Genomic DNA, 7,500 nt, shown 5'->3' with positions numbered 1-7,500 from the left:
TGGAACGATCACGTTCGCACACCGGGAAGTCGAGTGCCGGGTCTCGAAACGGAGCCGGGTCGGCCCAATTTAAAACGGAGAATAGAGTGCTGCCCTCTGCGGGTGAAAACCTGGAAGTACGTTGGTTAATGATTTCCAGTTCACCCCGCTTGGTCAGGCCCACTCGGAGGCGGATAACTCCGGAACGCCGAGGCCGATTTCCTCCGGGTATGGCTCGTTGCGTGCGGCAGGAGGCGGCGCAGCGTACGGTACCGAGCACTCGGAGGTGCGGTGCTGCCCGCCGGAGTGACAGCGAAAGGCTGCGCACCGCTTTCCGCCTGGTAACTCGGCGTCCGTGAGACCGACCGACTCCGCTTTAGCACCGGAGCTAGAGTCGGGCAAGGGGCACCGTCGGGTACCGGAACGATGACGTTCGCACACCGGGAAGTCGAGTGCCGGGCCGCCGAAAGCGAGCAGGGTGCCACCGCTCGGGGCCCCGGTTTGTCCGTCCCACCCGGAGGCCCATATCTCCGGAAGGCACAGGCCGATTTCCACCGGGTATGGCTCGTTGTGTGCGGCCGGACCAGGCGCAGCGGACGGTACCGAGCACTCGGAGGTCGGGCGCTGCCCGCCGGAGGTACAGCGAAAGGCTGCAAACCACTTTCCGCCGCCTCCCTCCGCGGGCGTGAGACCGACGGTCGTCGGGTTTGCTTCCGCGGCTAGAGCAGGACGATGGGCAGCGAACGGTACCGGAACGAACCCGATCGCACACCGGGAAGTCGAGTGCCGGGTCTCGAAACGGAGCCGGGTCGGCCCAATTTAAAACGGAGAAGAGAATAGAGTGCTGCCCTCTGCGGGTGAAAACCTGGAAGTACGTTGGTTAATGATTTCCAGTTCACCCCGCTTGGTCAGGCCCACTCGGAGGCGGATAACTCCGGAACGCCGAGGCCGATTTCCTCCGGGTATGGCTCGTTGCGTGCGGCAGGAGGCGGCGCAGCGTACGGTACCGAGCACTCGGAGATGCGGTGCAGCCCGCCGGAGTGACAGCGAAAGGCTGCGCACCGCTTTCCGCCTGGTAACTCGGCGTCCGTGAGACCGACCGACTCCGCTTTAGCACCGGAGCTAGAGTGGGGCAAGGGGCACGGTTGGGTACCGGAAGGATGACGTTCGCACACCGGGAAGTCGAGTGCCGGGCCGCCGAAAGCGAACAGGGTGCCACCGCTCGGGGCCCCGGTTTGTCCGTCCCACCCGGAGGCCCATATCTCCGGAAGGCACAGGCCGATTTCCTCCGGGTATGGCTCGTTGCGTGCGGCCGGACCAGGCGCAGCGGACGGTACCGAGCACTCGGAGGTCGGGCGCTGCCCGCCGGAGGTACAGCGAAAGGCTGCAAACCACTTTCCGCCGCCTCCCTCCGCGGGCGTGAGACCGACGGTCGTCGGGTTTGTTTCCGCGGCTAGAGCAGGACGAGGGGCAGCGAACGGTACCGGAAGCAACCCGGTCGCACACCGGGAAGTCGACTAGCGGGCCGCCGAAAGCGAGCACGGGGTCCCGGTTTGTCCGTCCCACCCGGAGGCCCATATCTCTGGAAGGCACAGGCCGATTTCCACCGGGTATGGCTCGTTGTGTGCGGCAGGACAAGGCGCAGCGGACGGTACCGAGCACTCGGAGGTGCGGTGCTGCCCGCCGGAGGTACAGCGAAAGGCTGCAAACCACTTTCCGCCACCTCCCTCCGCGGGCGTGAGACCGACGGTCGTCGGGTTTGTTTCCGCGGCTAGAGCAGGACGAGGGGCAGCGAACGGTACTGGAACGAACCCGGTCGCACACCGGGAAGTCGACCAGCGGGCCGCCGAAAGCGTGCTCGGGTCCCCGGTTTGTCTGTCCCACCCGGAGGCTGATATCTGAGGAAGTCCGAGGCCGATTTCCTCCGGCTAACTCGGCGGGCAATGTGTCCCCCCCACCATCTTCGGCTGATTACCGTGGCTGGACCGGATCAAGGAGCAACGGAACCGTGCCAGAACGACGTCGGTCGGACGGCGTGAACTGATAGTGCCGAGGCCGGAAACCGAGCCGGAAATGTGCACCGATTTATTGGTCCCACTCGCAGGCCCATATCTCCGGAAGGCCGAGGCCGATTTCCTCCGGGTATGGTTCGCTGCGTGCAGCCGGAAGGGGAGCAGCGGACGGCACTGAGCAGCCGGAGGTGCGGCGCTGCCCGCCGGAGCTGCAAGCGAAAGGCTGCGCACCGCTTTCCGCTGGTTAACTCGGCAGGCCGTCAGGCCGACCGACTCCGCTTCAGCACGGGAGCTAGAGTCGGGCAAGGGGCACCGAAGGGTACCGGAAGGATCACGTTCGGACACCGGGAAGTCGAGTGCCGGGCCGCCGAAAGCGAGCTCGGGGCCCCGGTTTGTCCGTCCCACCCGGAGGCCCATATCTCGAGAAGGCACAGGCCGATTTCCTCCGGGTTTGGCTCGCTGCGTGCGGCCGGACGAGGCGCAGCGAACGGTACCGAGCACTCGGAGGTGCGGCGCTGCCCGCCGGAGGTACAGCGAAAGGCTGCAAACCGCTTTCCGCCTCCTCTCCCCTCGGGCGTGAGACCGACGGTCGTCTGGTTTGCTTCCGCGGCAAGAGCAGGACGAGCGGCACCGAGCGGTACCAGAACGAACCCGGTCGCACACCGGGATGTGGAGTGCCCGGCCCAAACCCGCTACCCCCCCCCACCCGAAAGCGAGCCCCGGTTTGTGGATTAAAAGTGAAGCGGCAAAGATTTGTAAAACAGCGTGAAATGATGAACCAGAAGCCCAAAGTAATGGTGGGAATAAAAGTTCCGAAATGTGAAATGGTGAACCAGAAGTTGTGTGAACTGTTTAACCCAAAGTGGCAAAAATGGATTAAAAGGGGTGAAATGATCGACCGCAAAGCAGGGCAAGCATTAAACAAAAGCAGCAGCATTTTTTAAAAAGGGACAAATGGTTTACCAGAATCCCAAAAGAATGCTCAGAGACTTAAGTGCCAAAGGGGCAAATGGTTAACCAGAAGCTGGGTGAACTGCTTAACCCAAAGTGGGAAAAAGGATAAAAAAGGGGTGAACTGATCAACCAGAAGTCGACAACAATGTGCGGCGATTAAGTCTGAAAGAGGGAAAGGTTGACCGGAAAGCAGGGAAATGATTAAACAAAAGCAGAAAAATTCAGTAAAAAGGGGCAAGTGGTGAACCAGAAGTTGGGTGAACTGCTTAACCAAAAGTGGGAAAGAGGATTAAAAGGGGAGAAATGTTGAACCAGATGTCGAAAACAATGCGCGGCGATGAAGTCTGAAAGAGGAAAAGGTTGACCGCAAAGCAGGGAAAGGATTAAACAGAAGCAGCAATATCTTTTAAAAAGGGACAAATGGTGAACCAGAATCCCAAAATAATGCTCAGAGACTTAAGTCCCAAAGGGGCAAATGGTTAACCAGAAGCTGGGTGAACTGTTTAACCAAAAGTGGGAAAAAGGATTAAAAGGGGTGAAATGATTAACCAGAAGGCGAAAGCAAAGTGCGGCGGCGAAGTCGTAAGGGGAAAAGGTTGACCGGAAAGCAGGGAAACGATTAAACAAAAGCGGCAAAATTTTTTAAAAAGTGGCAAATGATTAACCAGAATCCCAAAAGAATGCTCAGGGACTAAGTCCCAAAGGGGAAATGGTTAACCAGAAGCTGGGGGAAATGGTGAACCAAAAGTGGGAAAAAGGATTAAAAGGGGAGAAATGTTTAACCAGAAGGCGAAAGCAAAGTGCGGCGGCAAAGTCCAAAAGGGGAAAAGGTTGACAAGAAAGCAGGGAAATGATTAAACCAAAGCGGAAAAATTCAGTAAAATGGGGCAAATGGTTAACCAGAAGCTGGGTGAAAAGGTGAACCAAAAGTGGCAAAAAAAGATTTAAAGGGGAAAAATGATTAACCAGAAGTCGACAACAATGCGCGGCGATGAAGTCTGAAAGGGGAAAAGGTTGACCACATATCAGGGAAACGATTAAACAAAAGCGGCAACATTTTTAAAAAAGTGGCAAATGATTAACCAGAATCCCAAAAGAATGCTCAGAGACTAAGTCCCAAAGGGGAAATGGTTAACCAGAAGCTGGGGGAAATGGTTAACCAAAAGTTGCAAAAATGATTAAAAGGGGTGAAATGATTAACCAGGAGGCTGAAGCAATGTGCCGCGGTGAAGTCCTAAAGGGGAAAAGGTTGACCAGAAAGCAGGGAAAGCATTAAACAAAAGCGGCAACATTTTTAAAAAAGTGGCAAATGATTAACCAGAATCCCAAAAGAATGCTCAGAGACTAAGTCCCAAAGGGGAAATGGTTAACCAGAAGCTGGGGGAAATGGTTAACCAAAAGTTGCAAAAATGATTAAAAGGGGTGAAATGATTAACCAGGAGGCTGAAGCAATGTGCCGCGGTGAAGTCTGAAAGAGGGAAAGGTTGACCAGAAAGCATTAAACAAAAGTGGCAACATTTTTAAAAAATTGGCAAATGATTAACCAGAATCCCAAAAGAATGCTCAGAGACTAAGTCCCAAAGGGGAAATGGTTAACCAGAAGCTGGGGGAAATGGTTAACCAAAAGTTGCAAAAATGATTAAAAGGGGTGAAATGATTAACCAGGAGGCTGAAGCAATGTGCCGCGGTGAAGTCTGAAAGAGGGAAAGGTTGACCAGAAAGCATTAAACAAAAGTAGCAACATTTTTTAAAAATTGGCAAATGATTAACCAGAATCCCAAAAGAATGCTCAGAGACTAAGTCCCAAAGGGGAAATGGTTAACCAGAAGCTGGGGGAAATGGTTAACCAAAAGTTGCAAAAATGATTAAAAGGGGTGAAATGATTAACCAGGAGGCTGAAGCAATGTGCCGCGGTGAAGTCCTAAAGGGGAAAAGGTTGACCACAAAGCAGGGAAAGCATTAAACAAAAGCGGCAACATTTTTAAAAAAGTGGCAAATGATTAACCAGAATCCCAAAAGAATGCTCAGAGACTAAGTCCCAAAGGGGAAATGGTTAACCAGAAGCTGGGGGAAATGGTTAACCAAAAGTTGCAAAAATGATTAAAAGGGGTGAAATGATTAACCAGGAGGCTAAAGCAATGTGCCGCGGTGAAGTCTGAAAGAGGGAAAGGTTGACCAGAAAGCATTAAACAAAAGCGGCAACATTTTAAAAAAATTGGCAAATGATTAACCAGAATCCCAAAAGAATGCTCAGAGACTAAGTCCCAAAGGGGAAATGGTTAACCAGAAGCTGGGGGAAATGGTTAACCAAAAGTTGCAAAAATGATTAAAAGGGGTGAAATGATCAACCAGAAGTCGAAAATTATGTGCGGCGGTGAAGTCTGAAAGAGGGAAAGGTTGACCAGAAAGCATTAAACAAAAGTGGCAACATTTTTAAAAAAGTGGCAAATGATTAACCAGAATCCCAAAAGAATGCTCAGAGACTAAGTCCCAAAGGGGAAATGGTTAACCAGAAGCTGGGGGAAATGGTTAACCAAAAGTTGCAAAAATGATTAAAAGGGGTGAAATGATTAACCAGGAGGCTAAAGCAATGTGCCGCGGTGAAGTCTGAAAGAGGGAAAGGTTGACCAGAAAGCATTAAACAAAAGCGGCAACATTTTTTAAAAATTGGCAAATGATTAACCAGAATCCCAAAAGAATGCTCAGAGACTAAGTCCCAAAGGGGAAATGGTTAACCAGAAGCAGGGGGAAATGGTTAACCAAAAGTTGCAAAAATGATTAAAAGGGGTGAAATGATTAACCAGGAGGCTAAAGCAATGTGCCGCGGTGAAGTCTGAAAGAGGGAAAGGTTGACCAGAAAGCATTAAACAAAAGCGGCAACATTTTTAAAAAAGTGGCAAATGATTAACCAGAATCCCAAAAGAATGCTCAGAGACTAAGTCCCAAAGGGGAAATGGTTAACCAGAAGCTGGGGGAAATGGTTCACCAAAAGTTGCAAAAATGATTAAAAGGGGTGAAATGATCAACCAGAAGTCGAAAACAATGTGCGGCGATGAAGTCCTAAGGGGGAAAAGTTACCCAGAAGGCAGGGAAATGATCAAACGAAAGCAGCCAAAAAATTATTAAAAGAGGGGAACTGATGAACCAAAAGATGAGAAACGGCCCGCAGAGACTAAGTCCAAAACGGGAACTGGTGAACCGGAAATGATTAACCAAAAACGAAGTCCGAAGAGGGAACTGGTAAACCAGAACTGAGTAACCCGATTTTTAAAATTAATTATAAATGGGGAAACGATTGAGCAAAAGGCGGAAATTAAGTCACAGGGACCAGGTCCGAAAGGGCAAGAGGTTACCCCGTAGGGGGCATTCGTCAACTCAATCTGAAAATTTTGGAGGCAAATCTGACCAAAATGCGGAAATCGGACCACACCGCGAGGGGCGCCATTCGACGGGGCAGGGGTAGACGCGTCGAACGGTACCTGAAGGTCCCGGCTGCGACACGTGAGTCCGGAGATATGGCCAGTCAAAGTCTGATGGGAGGTACCGAAGCCGAAAAATCGAAACGCGTTTGCGGCGATTCGGTGTCAGAGAGTCGGTCACGAATTCAAATTCGTCCCGCTGATTCGCCAATTGCCAGCCGGTTCCGGGGGGATTGGCGGGGTACCTGCAGGATAGTAAGAGGTGGCATGTCGAGACTTAGCCTGTTTACCAGACTTGTGTCTAGCGCCTCCAGGTCTGCAGAGACCGACCCGGGCTGCCGCCCAACCGACTTTTAAGCCTTTTGGGAGTGGGAATTTTTCCCATTTTTCCCCATTTTTCGGGTTTTTTGGTCGGGCTTGAAAACGGCGGCCCCGAGGCCTCCCGGGGCTGGCGGGCTTCGGCTCCCTTGCGAGAGGGTCCGAATTCCACCCGTTTAAGCCCAGAAAGGAGTTCGGAAGTCAGTCGGTCGAGGGAACCCCTTCGGAAGTCCGACGGGGATGGATTCGGCCGGCGTTTCGGATCTCCGGTCAGAGGATTCCCCCCCTGGGCGGGGGGGTGCGAGTAGCGGCCGGCAAACGGTCCCTTGCACTTGTGGCACAAAAAGTCCGAGCACAGGTTAATGAGTTGGCCGCGGAAGCCCCTATGCCGAAATGAGAAAGCCCCCGTTGCGGGGATTTAGTGACGCATCTGCGGCCGGAGGTGGGAGGCCGTCCTGCCGAATTGACACTTGTCATTCGGGCACCTAGGGATTGGTCGGGTACCCGGAGATTTTCGAGAACACGATTTTCAGAGCTTTCTCTGACAGCCCAGGTGCACTTTAAGAGTGCCTGAAAAAGTGACACTTGGCAGAAGGCTCTCAATTTCAAAGCGGAGACCTTTACAAGAGCACTCGGAAGTCACCTGTCAGCATTTAAAGCTACATCAGGCGGCAATTTTCGAACTCTTTGTCAGTCTGAAATCGTGTTGAGCCTCGACAGCGTCGGGCTCAGGCAGGAGGAGCTTGCCAGCAGAGAGACGCTCACCATGGATTGCTGGTGGATGCTTTTCGAAAACATATACACATTATATTATATTA

Source organism: Heptranchias perlo, unplaced genomic scaffold (genome assembly GCF_035084215.1).
Source record: "Heptranchias perlo isolate sHepPer1 unplaced genomic scaffold, sHepPer1.hap1 HAP1_SCAFFOLD_331, whole genome shotgun sequence".
Classification (NCBI taxonomy): domain Eukaryota; kingdom Metazoa; phylum Chordata; class Chondrichthyes; order Hexanchiformes; family Hexanchidae; genus Heptranchias; species Heptranchias perlo.
The sequence above is the reverse complement of the archived record's forward strand: the minus strand, read 5'-3'. Positions refer to the sequence as shown.